Source organism: Maniola hyperantus, chromosome 24 (assembly GCF_902806685.2).
Source record: "Maniola hyperantus chromosome 24, iAphHyp1.2, whole genome shotgun sequence".
In the NCBI taxonomy this organism is placed as follows: Eukaryota; Metazoa; Arthropoda; class Insecta; order Lepidoptera; family Nymphalidae; genus Maniola; species Maniola hyperantus.
Genome location: NC_048559.1, coordinates 998,975 through 1,013,187, shown reverse-complemented (window position 1 = coordinate 1,013,187; position 14,213 = coordinate 998,975). Strand labels below are relative to the sequence as shown.

The 14,213-nt window shown below is 35.7% G+C and overlaps 1 protein-coding gene and 1 long non-coding RNA gene across 2 annotated transcripts in view; one reads left to right on the top strand and one right to left on the bottom strand.

Moving 5' to 3' along the window:
- Window positions 1-14,213, bottom strand: part of Octalpha2R (alpha2-adrenergic-like octopamine receptor) — a 403,149-nt gene that overhangs the window by 384,603 nt on the left and 4,333 nt on the right. The window lies entirely within an intron of this gene.
- LOC138404030 (uncharacterized) lies at window positions 2,210-3,699 on the top strand. The gene is made up of 2 exons (XR_011238129.1): window positions 2,210-2,305; window positions 3,311-3,699. It is a non-coding gene; the product is annotated as an uncharacterized lncRNA (long non-coding RNA).

The following is a 14,213-nucleotide window of genomic DNA, read 5'->3' as shown; positions in this document are numbered from 1 at the left end:
CGGGATTTTTAAAAAACCTAAATCCACGCGGACGAAGTTACGGGCATCATCTAGTGCATACTAAATAGTTTTTGATTTATCATGCAAAATGTCAAAAAATACTATTTACCTATTTATTTATTTTTATTTTTCACTAGCTGCCCCGGCGAACTTCGTACCGCCTAACAGTCGATTCTTTTTCAGGATTTTTTTAAAAATTTTCTCTACGTAAGAACCATATTCGTACTTCAAGGAATATTATAAAAAAAGAATTAGCGAAATCGGTTCAGCTGTTCTCGAGATTTGCGATCAGCAACACATTTAGCGATTCATTTTTATATGTACCGAAATTCTAGTTACATAGTAGTAATAAATTAAGTTACATTGTAAATGCTTATCTCTAAACAGAGATTTAGAGATAAACATTTTACTATTGTAGTACGGAAACCTCGGGGCGCGAGTCTGACTCGTACTTGGCCGGTCGGTCTGTCGGTCGGTCGGTCGATTTATTTTAGAATGCATCGTATCGACAGCTGGTGGTAGTAGTTTACATATATCCTACTAATATTATAAACTAGGTGAAGCTATGATAGCCTAGTGGTTAGGACGTCCGCCTTCTAAACGGAGGTCGGGGGGTTCGATCCCGGGCACGCACCTCTAACTTTTCGGAGTTATACGCGTTTTAATTAATTAAATATCACTTGCTTTAACGGTAAAGGAAAACATCGTGAGGAAACCTGCATGCCGAGTTCTCCATAATGTTCTCAAAGGTGTGTGAATTCTACCAATCCGCACATGGCCAGCGTGGTAGACTATGGCCAAAACCCTTCTCACTCTGAGAGGAGACCCCTGCTCTGTAGTGAGCCGGCGATGGGTTGATCATGATGATGATGAGGTGATGCCCGCGACTTCGTACGCGTGGAATTAGATTTTTAAAAATCCCGTGGAAACTCTTTGATTTTCCGGGATAAAAAGTAGCCTATGTCACTCTCCAGGTCAACCATACCCATGCAAAAAATCACTTCGATCCGTTGCTCTGTTGCGACGTGATTGAAGGACAAACCAACGAACCAACAAACAAACACACTTTCACATTTATAATAGGTGTAGTGATGTGTGTGTGTGGATGTTTGGATGTTTGTTACTCAATCACACAAAAACGGCTGAACGGTTTTGGATGAAATTGGGAATGGAGATAGATAAAAGTGTTAATTTAGGGTATACCCTAAATTAACACATAGGCTACTTTTTATCCCGGAAAATCAAAGAGTTCCCACGGGATTTTTAAAAACCTAATTCCACGCGGACGAAGTTGGGGGCATCAACTAGTAATAAAATATAATTTGGACTTATCCGAATTCCGAAAGTCAGGGTTGTCAAATCACACTTATATTATAAAGGCGAAATTTTGTATCTGCGTGTGTGTGTGTATAGGTTTGTTACCCTTTCACGCAAAAAGTACAAGACGGATTTGGCTGAAATTTGAAATAGTGATCGCTTTTGAAAGAGTTCTCGCGGGATTAAAAAACCACTATATCCTCGCGGACGAAGTCGCGTGTATCATCTAGTTACAAATACACAAATACATTTTCAAAAAGATTTTCATTTCATTTCATTTCATTTCATTTCATTTCATTTCATTTCAAATATAAGTATGTAGGTCATATTGTGTGCTTAGACAATTTAATTATATACTTGAGTTTTCATGTAACAGAAACAAAAATGGATTGGCGGAAGAGGAAAAAGAAACGGTTTAGACTCGCAAAAGCAAATCCCTTGCAAAGAGGAGATCTATTAAAATTCATCAGAATCTTTCCAAACCATAATATTATCTTGTGATGATAATGCCATTACTTTTTCGGGGTTATTCCTGTGAGTCACACCCGACGTGAGTAACAATGTGACTCGAGGGGAATTTTATTTGACTGAATATGTACTTTTCCGGGATGCTGAATTTGATAATGACATTTATTTTCAAATCCAAAATAGCAGACATGCACTTTTCACAAAAAATAGAAATGGGTGTCGTTTTCAGGGTTTCCAGGATGCTGGTTTTGATAATGACATTAATTTTTTAATCTAAGATGGCGGGCCAGCACTTTTTATAAAAATAGACGCGAGTGTCGTTTTCAAGGTTCTCCAGGATGGTGAATTTGATGATGACATTTATTTATTTTCAATAAATACTTATATATTATACTTCTATTTTAGTGGATCACAGGATTTGACAAGGAAACGACAAAGCAAAAAATCGAATTGAATTAGATTATGATGCTATCACACCGTACCATTTAGAGCCAGCTTCTGAAAATTTGACACTGTGTTTGTAAGTTGATATTATTTAGATACTAGCTAATGCCCGCGACTTCGTCCGCGTGGATTTCACATTTTTCAAAATCCCGCGGGAACTCTTTGATTTTCCGGGATAAAAAGTAGCCTATGTGTTAATCCAGTTAAGAATTCTAAATTTCATTCAAATCCGTTCAGCCTTTTTTGCGTGATTGAGTAACAAACATCCAAACATCTACACTTTCACATTTATAATTCCACTAGCTGCCCTGGCGAACTTCGTTCCGCCTACGGCCTAACAGTCGATTCAAATTTTTTAAATTTTTCTCTCGGTAAGAACCATCCTCGTACTTCAAGGAATACCTAATTTAAAAAAAGAATTAGCGAAATCGGTTCAGCTGTTCTCGAGATTTGCGATGACATTTAGTGATTCATTTTTATATTATAGACTAGCTTATGCTCGCGACTTCGTCCGCGTGGGCTACACAAAATTTCGAACCCCTATTTCACCCCCTCCAGAGTTGAATTTTCAAAAATCCCTTCTTAGTGGATGCCTGCGTCATAATAGCTATCTGCATGCCAAATTTCAGCACGATCCGTCCAGTATTTTGAGCTGTGCGTTGATAGATCAGTCAGTCAGTCAGTCAGTCAGTCAGTCAGTCAGTCAGTCAGTCAGTCAGTCAGTCAGTCAGTCAGTCAGTCAGTCAGTCAGTCAGTCAGTCAGTCAGTCAGTCAGTCAGTCACCTTTTTCTTTTAAATATTTAGATTAGGATTAGGATAATATAATTATTATGTTACTAGCTGCCCCGACGAACTTCGCACCGCCTACAGTCGATTCTTTTTCAGGACTTTTTTAAAAAAATTCTCTCCATAAGAACCATCCCCGTACTTCAAGGAATATTATCAAAAAGAATTAGCGAAATCGGTGCAGCTGTTCTCGAGATTTGCGATCAGCAACACATTCAGCGATTCATTTTTATATAATATAGAGATTTACTATTTGTTGTCAGATTTGTCAATGCTGAATTATGTTGTATTTTAGTGACTCAAGACATTCCTTTTAGAAGAAAACAAGGAAAATAAAATGAATATGCCCAATATACGTACCACTGAAATCCAACATGATACTGCAACATTCAATTCTGTACTAAATATTGAAAGGTCTACCATCCCATACTTGTAAGTTGTTATGCTATGTTTTTTGCATACATTCTATATAGATAATACTCACAATATAATTATGTTGATTGTATGTTTATTAATTCCAGAAATGAAATGGAGAGCTTCAATAGTTCTGCGTCGAATGATACATCTAATGTGACTGTTGAAACAGAAAATGATACATATTGTGTTTATGTGTGTAGTGGGCTTTTAGAGGGAAATTGAATTGTACCTACTTCCTACTTATAAAAATAAAATTTTCATTTTTGAGATCAAAGTGGAATTTATTTTGACTTTTGTATACACAAGTAGATAGTATATATAGTTTTTAGTCGCTACTAATAGATAAGTGTAGGCAACAAAAGTTATTTTCACAGACAAACGAATGTGTAATCATGTGTTCCTAATAGGTAATCCGCCAGCACAGAGAATTCAACTCCTAGAGTACGCATATACAAGGTTTTACATGAAAACAAAATCGTAAAATGTTGGCGGGGGACAGGGGAGAATGCTTTGTTGTGATTGGTGGACTGACTAATCAAAACAATGTGCGGAATGAGGGTACCGAACGGGCGTGGGCGATGATTCATTTAAAATTCCGTGGGATCACCACGATTTAGCAATGCAATTCCTTAGGTACAGCATCAGGGTCGAGAAGTGGGTCTTCGAGTTCAATGATAAAGTCTTTACTTGGTAGATATAGGTACCTACCTCCAATATCAATTTATAACCGACAGTTTCAAAATCCCATAAGTTTTGGTGGTCATGTCCCCTGCAGCATCAGGATTGAGGAGTTGAAATCCTGTGTGTCCTATATAAAATGACATTTTATATAGGACAATGTTGCAAAGTTTCTTTATCAATTAAAAAAATACGCAAATCGGTTCAGAAATCTCGGAGATTTCTGTGTACATAGGTAGAAAAACACAACTCCTTTTTTAAAAGTCGGTTAAAAAAGTATCCTTTGTTAATCCTCTACTTGTCTGTAAAAGTCCCGTCAAAATAGGTTCTGCCGTTCCGAAGATTAGCCCGTTCAAACAGACAGACAGACAGACAGTTTTTAAAAACGTTTGATTCAGCCTTGGATTCAGCTGTTATGGTACAGTTCAAATAACAATATTATGAGCTTGCGGTAGTTATTTCGAAATTACAGACAGACACTTCATAGAAGTATGGATTTCTATAATATATACGAGTTGTTTATACACGCTGAGGCAGTAGTTACCTAATAGGTATGTATGTAAGTGAGATTTTATAGTATTCATCAAAAGATAAGTAGGTAATCATTATCATTCAAAAAAAAATTAAAAAATATTTATTTCAGTAGGTAAAACAATTTCACATAGTGCGTAGTAATTGGGACCATCCCAGTAACTGTTTTAGTATTGCTACGAGTACTCGTGGCAGGCGACCCCGCTCTTCCATAAAATCTTATACAATAATAATTGAAATAAGTAGTTCCTTCATAAATCATATATTTACAAAAATTCATCGGTGACATCTGTCCAACTATCTGTGTGCCATCATCAATATATCCGGACGCTAGTGTGAGCGCATGCACTCGCTACACTGCTCATCACTGAGTCTATTTCTTTCTATCACAATGTTAGGTGAAATAGCATACAGGTTACCCACGTGGGCCGAGCAGTTCGGACGTGCATCCAGCGTCACCTTAAGACACCCTTATTGGTTTAGTAAGTCATTTTAATGTGAATTAAATTGTGACCAGTGGGGTAGTAATTTTAATGTGAAGCTGGAAACCAAACGTTATTTTTCTGTTGCTTTGACACCAGCATAAACAATTAAACAAAAATATTAAAAGACGAAAGAACTGCTCGACAAAATATGTTTCCCAGGACCTATTATGAATCTTACTTGCGAAGTTTGACTGGTTGATTTTAAGTACTTAAATAAAAAATATTGCTGTCATTTTGATGCTAATTATTAGAAACAGACTGATGTAAAACTAGTCTAAGTATACTATTATTACAGAAATACTATTATTTAATTTTGCCTAGCTCCAATTTAGTGACTACGTACAATTACTGTGCAGTTAAAACAATAGCTGATTATTTAAGTTAAAAAAAAATATTTTGATGGCTCTGTTTTTTTTTTGTATTCAAGACAAATTTTGTTTATTGTTTTGGAAGGTTTTTTTTTTGTTGAAAAAGGCAGAAATTGTTGAAATTAAATTATTACTTTTTATAAATAAAAACTGATTATCTGATCGAATTTTCTTGATTATCTGGTTTTATTTATCAATGTCCAAACTTGAATGTGAAAATTATTTTTTTTGGAGGGAACTATAAAACTTAAAACTAAATTAAATAATTGTTGTAACTACAAAATTATACTCAAAACCATAAGGAAAAAGTCAAACATTATTTATAGTAACTCAAAAATTTTCAGCAATAACTATACAACTAAAAATAATTACTCTTTCTGAAAACTTTTTTTTTGAGCAATACAGTCTTAACTCAAAAATTGCGAATTACAGTTACTACCTGTAATTTTGAAATAATTAGTAAATGATAATTGCGTTAATATTATTTATAAACCTTATAAAGTAAGCACTTTTTTATAATGTATAACAGGAAGTGAATAATCAGTTTTTCGTCGATTCTGAAAAAGTCATTCTCTGAGTCACGACAGCACTGCATCACTAGTGCGACACGTATATTTAAAAATGTTTATATGTTTGTATTTTATTTTTATTTTTATAGTCATGTATGTGAATTTAGTATGAAAATATATTGTAGTTATATTTATATGTAACTATGTAATGTAGCATATGGTTTTTTTTTTTTTTTTTTTGAGGTATTAATTGTAAGTAGGTTATATTATTGAAACCATTTATTGAGTAGTATTAAGTCATTTTGTGCATCTGTGATGATTGTGTGTATTGAGTTGCCATAGTAAAATAAACATGTATCATCAGCGTACAACAGTATGTTTCCTTTTAAACCTATTTCATTTATACTATCAATATAGATCAGGAATAACAAAGGCCCTAATATTGATCCCTGAGGAACGCCAAATGTACAAACAGGTTTTGGTTTACTCCTATGATCTCCAGTTTTTTTTTTATTACCGCTTGAATAAATATGTTCTTTATTTGATTTGTATGTATATCAAACAAACTCAAAACAGGAATAAATTAATAACACGTTGTAACGTAGGTATTTCCTAAAATAAAATGTAGGACGTATTATTATTTTTAGTAGGATGACCAATAGAAAAAAAATAGGTTCCAATTTACTTGATTGGTTTGTCAAAATAATAAGATAAAATAAAATCAGGTTCAACCTAACCTCAAAGTTTATTGCTGATATGTGGGAATAATAAGAATATTTTATTAAAAAGAAAATACCTTTGAAATGAGATATTTCGACAAAAGAAGATTAAATAAAACAAACTATATTTAAGGGGAATTATTCTTAAGCGAAGTTATAATAATATTATAGAGTTAAGAATAAAATTAATGTAAGAAATCTCAAAGAATTTGTAGTTGTATTATTATTATTATTATTTTGTATGTGGAAACAGTTTGGTAATCTTAATCCTTATTTATTAAAAAAATGTTAAATGTTATAATAACGTCACTGAGTAGAAAAAAATACTTGAGTAGGCAATGTGCTTTGCGTTGTTTTAAGAAAAGGAAATTAGTTGAACGACAAAATTGTTCGAATGGATAATCTCTTGTGTTGTTTTAAGAAAAGACAAATAGTTGAATTATTTTAAGAAGCAAAATAAATAAATATAGTTTATGTTTAAGTTTAATTAATCAGAATAAGTTAATTTCTTCAAGTTTTGAGCTGTAAGTACGGTGCGATTTCTTAAAAGCAAACCTTTTTGTTTCGGTATATCATAACGTTCTAAATGATTTCACATCTACATATACTTTATCAAAAACCGTTCGGCCAATCTGACCTCTAACTAGACTTATTCTTATCCAAATAAATTATACCACAACACGTGGTTTATCTAACTAATTAAAATCTTTTATGATTACCCTCACAAAAACTTTTTCATAGAAACAATACCACAAACGTGGTTTTAAGATCACTTTAAAGCAGCACATAATTACACTTCACTTATCTTTCACAATTGGAGCGACGCGACGTTTCGATCAGCGGTGTCACACCAGCACCAAGTGCCGCTGACAACAGCGTTGCCCATCGCTTTGTGATCATCGGGCACCAATACCAAGTGCTGCCGATGACAGGCAGTAGCCTGTTGCTTCGAGGAGAAGCCGCATCCACGATTGCTAAAAGCATTTGAAAAGTATTAGTATTTCGACAAGAAAAGAATTATCGTATCCCACTTCTGATGTGAGATTTATGGTAAAAAGAAGAGAGAAGTTAAGACAGTGGGCTTTAATAGTGATGATAAATTAAATCCAATGATTACTAATGAAAGTTATCATTTATCAATTATTTGTCAGGTAAGGCCAATACTAAGTAATTAAAAATCAAGCAAAGCATCTGCTGTATTATTTCAAAGTAAGAATCCTAATCATATAAACAGGCTTCTATAATAATTTAGAAGCTAACAACCTAGTGTTTACTTTTATCTCAATGTATAAAATAAATAGCACAAGAGGGTAGGTGATAAATACAGAAGTAAAACCAACCAAGTCGAATAATAACTGAATTGTATTTGTTCAGCATTGATCTATTTATATTAAAATGAATCTACCACCCATTTCGCTAAGGTGTTTAGTCATGGAGAAGAAAGGGCAAAGAAACTCCATAACACACATCTTTTAAAACATTAGAACGTTGAGTAAAGTAGTAGGTACATATTTGGTACACAGTTACAACAGGTAACCTACAAAAGGCAAATGATTACATTACATTATAATACAATATAAGAATACTTAACTTCAGTAAGGTCCGCTGTGTTTGCTCTGGGCTGTCGATACAAGACTGTCCCCTCTCTGTCGAGGTAGGGTACTTTTATAACACTGCCATCGCAAACAAGGCGGATATCGACTATCACATGATCTTAATATTAATCATTATTTATTTTAGGTTTGTTGACAAAAGGTATGTTGACACACCCAATTTACAATAATAAAATCAGTGACATTGATGGTCTACGTATTAATAATTTACAATAATAATAAGCGACTTAAATTGTCAGTTTACACAACATTATTATTTCACATAATAGCTATTGCCAACTGTATGTTGACAATAGCTTAGTATAATGTCACTCTTAGTGCATTGACAGTATTTAATTTACAATGAATAATTAGTTACCAGTATTGACAATTCACATAATATTATTTATCGTATTGTCACATTCCTAAATATTAAATTAAACAACATACAAGAAAAGATACTATTCAAATCATACCCTTTCCGTACATTGACAGTATTTAATTTACAATTTTACAATGAATAATTAGTTACCAGTATTGACAATTCACATAATATCATTTATCGTATTGTCACATTCCCAAATATTAAATTAAACAACATACAAGAAAAGATACTAATTAAATCAAACTCTTTCCGTACATTGATATTGAATCCGGAAACGGAATTACGATTCTGTTTTAAATATCACAACAAACATTTACTTCAGACTCCCAAGTTTATGATTAGATGAATTTTAGCATAATAATTATGTATCCAATTTTATCGTAATATAACACGAGCATAAGCTAGTTTTTAAATAATTTTAAATACATTTCAAAAATTGCGGACCAGCAGGATTCGAACCTACGTCTTCTGGGTTCGCGCCCGATGCCTTAACCGCTAGGCCACGGTTCGCTTACTGCCAGTGACGAAAATTGTGATATGTATGTTCACTCAGTACTGAAGCGACTGTTAGTGCCATCTAGTAGCGACACTTTGCAGCTATCCAAAATTCTTTCAAAGACCTTATTTCATACTTAAAAGCTAAATATTTAACAGCATTTCAAAGCAATCCATGATTAGTAAGTCAAAACGAATGAGATAATGAGAAGCGAGATTGAAATAGAATAGCGAGATAGTGACAGACAGAATTTTACTTGTAAATCTGGATTAGATTCGCGATTTACTCCGGAAATAAACTTTAAGCGGAAATCATTTACACAGCCTCTTTTCAGAATTTAAATTGAGGCTATTCGTACGCAATTAGAAGTATTAATCAGGACCTTTTTAGGGTTCCGTACACAAAAGGTTAAACGTGACCCTATTACTAAAGACACCGCTGTCTATCCGTCTGATACTCAAAAACAGAATAAAATAAATATTTAAGGGGGCTCCCATACAAACGTGACTTTTTTGCCCCGTTTTTATAGGCAAGTGTACGGAACCCTTCGTGCGCGAGTCCAACTCGCACTTGGCTGGTTTTAATTTTTTTTTAATAAAAATGGCAAGGAAACGAGCAGGCTGGTCACCTGATGTTAAGTGATTACCGCCGCCCATAAACATTTGCAGTACCAGAGGAACCACCAATTGGTTGGTATGCCCCTTGAATAACCCAATGTTGTAATCTAATGGGAACTCTAATGGGAGTTGATTCCACAGTTTGCATGTGCGTGGAAAAAAGGATCTGGCACAACGGACGGTCGAATCGCACCAGACACCCAGGTGGTGAGGGTGAAATTGTTTGCGGTGGCGTGCGGTGCGGTTGTAGAAAAAGGAAGGTGGAATGAGATCAAACAATTACGACTTTTTATCGATACAACCCCATTCCCATCCCTACTGGCCATATAAAGCTTGCTCCGTTGACCCGAAGCGGGCGAAGTTAGCTTCGTTACAATTACCTGCTACCAAAGTTTGATACTCAAACTTGCCTAATTTATACCTCTGCCTTCCCAACTTACCTTCATAGAGAGAGAGCCAGCGCGTGCCAGACCTTCCTTATTTTATAAAGGCTGAAAGTTTATCTGCGTATTGTCCCCAACACTGGGAGAAACGTTTGTTTGGAGCATGCAGGTGGCTTTGGGAGATAACAGGTAATAATCTATATATATAAAAGGAGAAGGTGACTGACTGACTGACTGACTGACTGACTGACTGATCTATCAACGCACAGCTCAAACTACTGGACGGATCGGGCTGAAATTTGGCATGCAGATAGCTATTATGACGTAGGCATCCGCTAAGAAAGGATTTTTGAAAATTCAACTCCTAAGGGGGTGAAATAGGGTTTTGAAATTTTGTAGTCCACGCGGACGAAGTCGCGAGCATAAGCTAGTAAAGGTATAAAAAAGTTTGATGGCAACGCATGACGTGATTTCTAATAATATTCCGAAGCAAATATAAAAAAATAGACTTATACTATGATGATGATTTTTAACACCTTTATTACATGTTATCTCCCAAAGCCACCATGATCTAAACAAACGTTCCTCCCAGTGTTAAAGACAATACGCAGAGCAAGTTTCAGCTTGTATAAAATACGGAAGGTCTGGCACGCGCTGGCTCTTAGGCCATAACAGTAACTTCTCATAATTTGGAGGCGGAATGCCTTACATCTTCAGATTATAGGCCTTTGTGTGTATATAAAGGCCTTTTAGGTATGTGTTTGGACCTTTTATAAACTGTTCGCACATAATATGGTTATTTCGAAATATTATGGTTCCGAAAGATTTTTTAGATTTGCCAATCATCATCCTCAACCCATCGCTGGCTCACTACTGAGTACAAGTCTCCTCTCCGAATGAGAAGGGTTTATGCCATAGTCCATCGCGCTGGCCAAGTGCGGATTAGCACACTTCACACACCTTTGAGAATATTATAGCGAACTCTTAGGCATATGTAGTTTTCCTCTCAATATTTTCCTTCACCGTTAGAGCAAGTGATATTTTTAATGCTTAAAACGGCATAACTCCGAAATGTTAGAAGTGCGTGCCCGGAATCGAACCTCCGACCTTCTGCAAAGAAAAATACGATGCAAAGAGAGACTAAACACTCATAATATTTTCATCCTACGAGTCGAAATATTTCACTGTATCTCGGGTCACAATAGGGTATTTTACCCTTTTTTGAAAGTGTCTTAATTTGATCTAAAGTGATAATAAACTACCAAAAAATTTATTCGATCGATAAGGTAGTGTTCCACGCGCTCGTGTACGAATGTAGCACTCACACTAATACAGATGGCGAACGTGGGGTGCGGCACGGCGTGCGGGCTGTACCCGTAGTACAAGATTTTACGTCTCACCAAACGAAACCAAATTCGAGAGTCGAAATACTTCCGCGTTACAGTAAAATGGACCTAAACAGCCTTGAATTGAAGTCAAATATTCAATGCCACTGATTTTAATTTCGCAATGTTTCCGCTTGGAGTGCTCGCTGTAGAAGTGTAAACAAACTTGAGCTTTAAAACAAGGCATTTAAGATCCAGTTTACTGTAACGCGGAAGTATTTCGACTCTCGAATTTGGTTTGGTTTGGTGAGACGTAAAATCTTGTACTACGGGTACTGGTGTGTTCCGCTTCCCACTGATGCCTAAAAATGCTGTTGCGACGCGTCTTGCGGTTAACTTCAAGAACGACTATTTAATTGGCGCGGACTATACCTACCTATTTAAAATTACCGATCGACTTGCTTGATTCACTCAATCAAGGAGCGATCAATCTTGCTCAAACGGCTCTCCACTCGGCTCTCTTGGTCCACTGGCTCGCCGAGGTCAGAGGTCTAATCCGCCTATAATTCATCCCGCATACTTTAATGCCCATATAGATGGCTGTGAATAAAGCTATTTATAAATGTCCTTTCCATACCGCTTAGTGAACCATAGTCAATAATCTAAATATATAAAAGGAAAGGGTGACTGACTGATCTATCAACGCACAGCTCAAACTACTGGACGGATCGGGCTGAAATTTGGCATGCAGATAGCTATTATGACGTAGGCATCCGCTAAGAAAGGATTTTTGAAAATTCAACCCCTAAGGGGGTGAAATAGGGGTTTGAAATTTGTGTAGTCCACGCGGACGAAGTCGCGGGCATAAGCTAGTCTAAATATATAAAAGGAAAGGGTGACTGACTGACTGACTGACTGACTGATCTATCAACGCACAGCTCAAACTACTGGACGGATCGGGCTGAAATTTGGCATGCAGATAGCTATTATGACGTAGGCATCCGCTAAGAAAGGATTTTTGAAAATTCAACCCCGAAGGGGGTGAAATAGGGGTTTGAAATTTGTGTAGTCCACGCGGACGAAGTCGCGGGCATAAGCTAGTAATATCTATACTAATACAAGCCAATATTTTTCACCATCTCACAAAACACTGGCGCTTGCCAGTCGTCAAACGGCCAAAGGTCACTGGTAGAGATCTCTCATAGAGATCAGTGCTTCCCTCTCCACTTTAAACTCTATTTTTCACTTTATTGTAAACTAGCTGATGCCCGCGACTTCATCCGCGTGGATTTAGGTTTTGAAAATCCCGTGGGAACTCTTCGATTTTCCGGGATAAAAAGTAGCCTATGTCCTGCCCCGGGATGCAAGCTATCGCTGTACCCAATTTCGTCAAAATCGGTTGAACGGATGGGCCGTGAAAGGCTAGCAGACAGACAGACACACTTTCGCATTTATAATATTAGTTGGGATGTTTTTGGTAAAAATAAAAAATAAATAAATAAAACATCAGTTAATACATAAATTATTTAAGTCTGGCTAAAAAAGATGAGACTGGAAAAGCGCGACAAATTTAAAAAGTATCAGTATGGCAGCTCTAAAATAACCTATAATTTTATTTTTTATTTTATTTTTATTAAAAAGAATATTAGCCATGTTAAATGACTAATATTCTCCTTTCCTCTCCAAGGTGTGTCATACTAATTTCGGGGAAAATTGTAGAGGTTGTCTTTGTCGTAGCCTTTGGTCTCTCGTAACAACGTTCTACGATACATATTATATGCGATAGATATATATTATCTCTTTCTAAAGTTCGATGTGCAATATTTCCTGCCGGGCACTGTAATTTCGAAAAATAAATATTGACTTTACCAAATAAACGCATCTGCACCAACGTAGCTTCATTCTTCACTCATCCACTCCACCACAAATATACCTAATAATTCCTACTTCAACATTAAAAAAAATATTTTTTACGGTTAGCTACTTTATATCTGAAAAATGGAGCTTTATAGAAGAAAGCAGCTATACCTAATATCGACTGGTACCAATACGGGTATCGTTTAGAAAAATCAGTGCTATAAATCACAGATAAGTCCTATAAGCCGCCGAGACCCCTTAATTTGTTTGACCCCGCCCGCCCGCCCAGCCACGCTGCGTTCGCTCGGGACTCGGAGGCTTTTCACTTCTCATGCTCGTAAATTTCTTCTTTGCTCTTAAATAAAAAAAATAAAAAAAAAAAAAAAAACTAAAAGCCTTTATTCTAATACGTTACAAATAATAAAATAAAATAAAAAAAAAATTTAAACAATCTTACATTTCGTTTCCCTTAGTCCATTAGCAATCAAATTAGCAATCCAATAATAATAATAATAATAATTCATATTTTAAGTATAATTTTATTCTTTTTTCCCTTCAAATCAAATCCAAAAACCGGTTAAATGCGATTTCGACTAACAATCGGGTTCCGTACCTACTATCGGACGAAATATAAGACTGTGTAGTTTTTTTTTTTATTTGGCGGCCATTCTGAAATTCACCATCTTGATCCTAGCGGCAATAGAACTACACACACTGTGATAGTTTTAGCTCTATACCTATCACTGTTCATGAGATACAGCCCATTGACAGACAGACAGACTTACTGACAGCAGAGACTTTATGAGTCCCGTTGGCACCCTCTGGGCACGGAACCC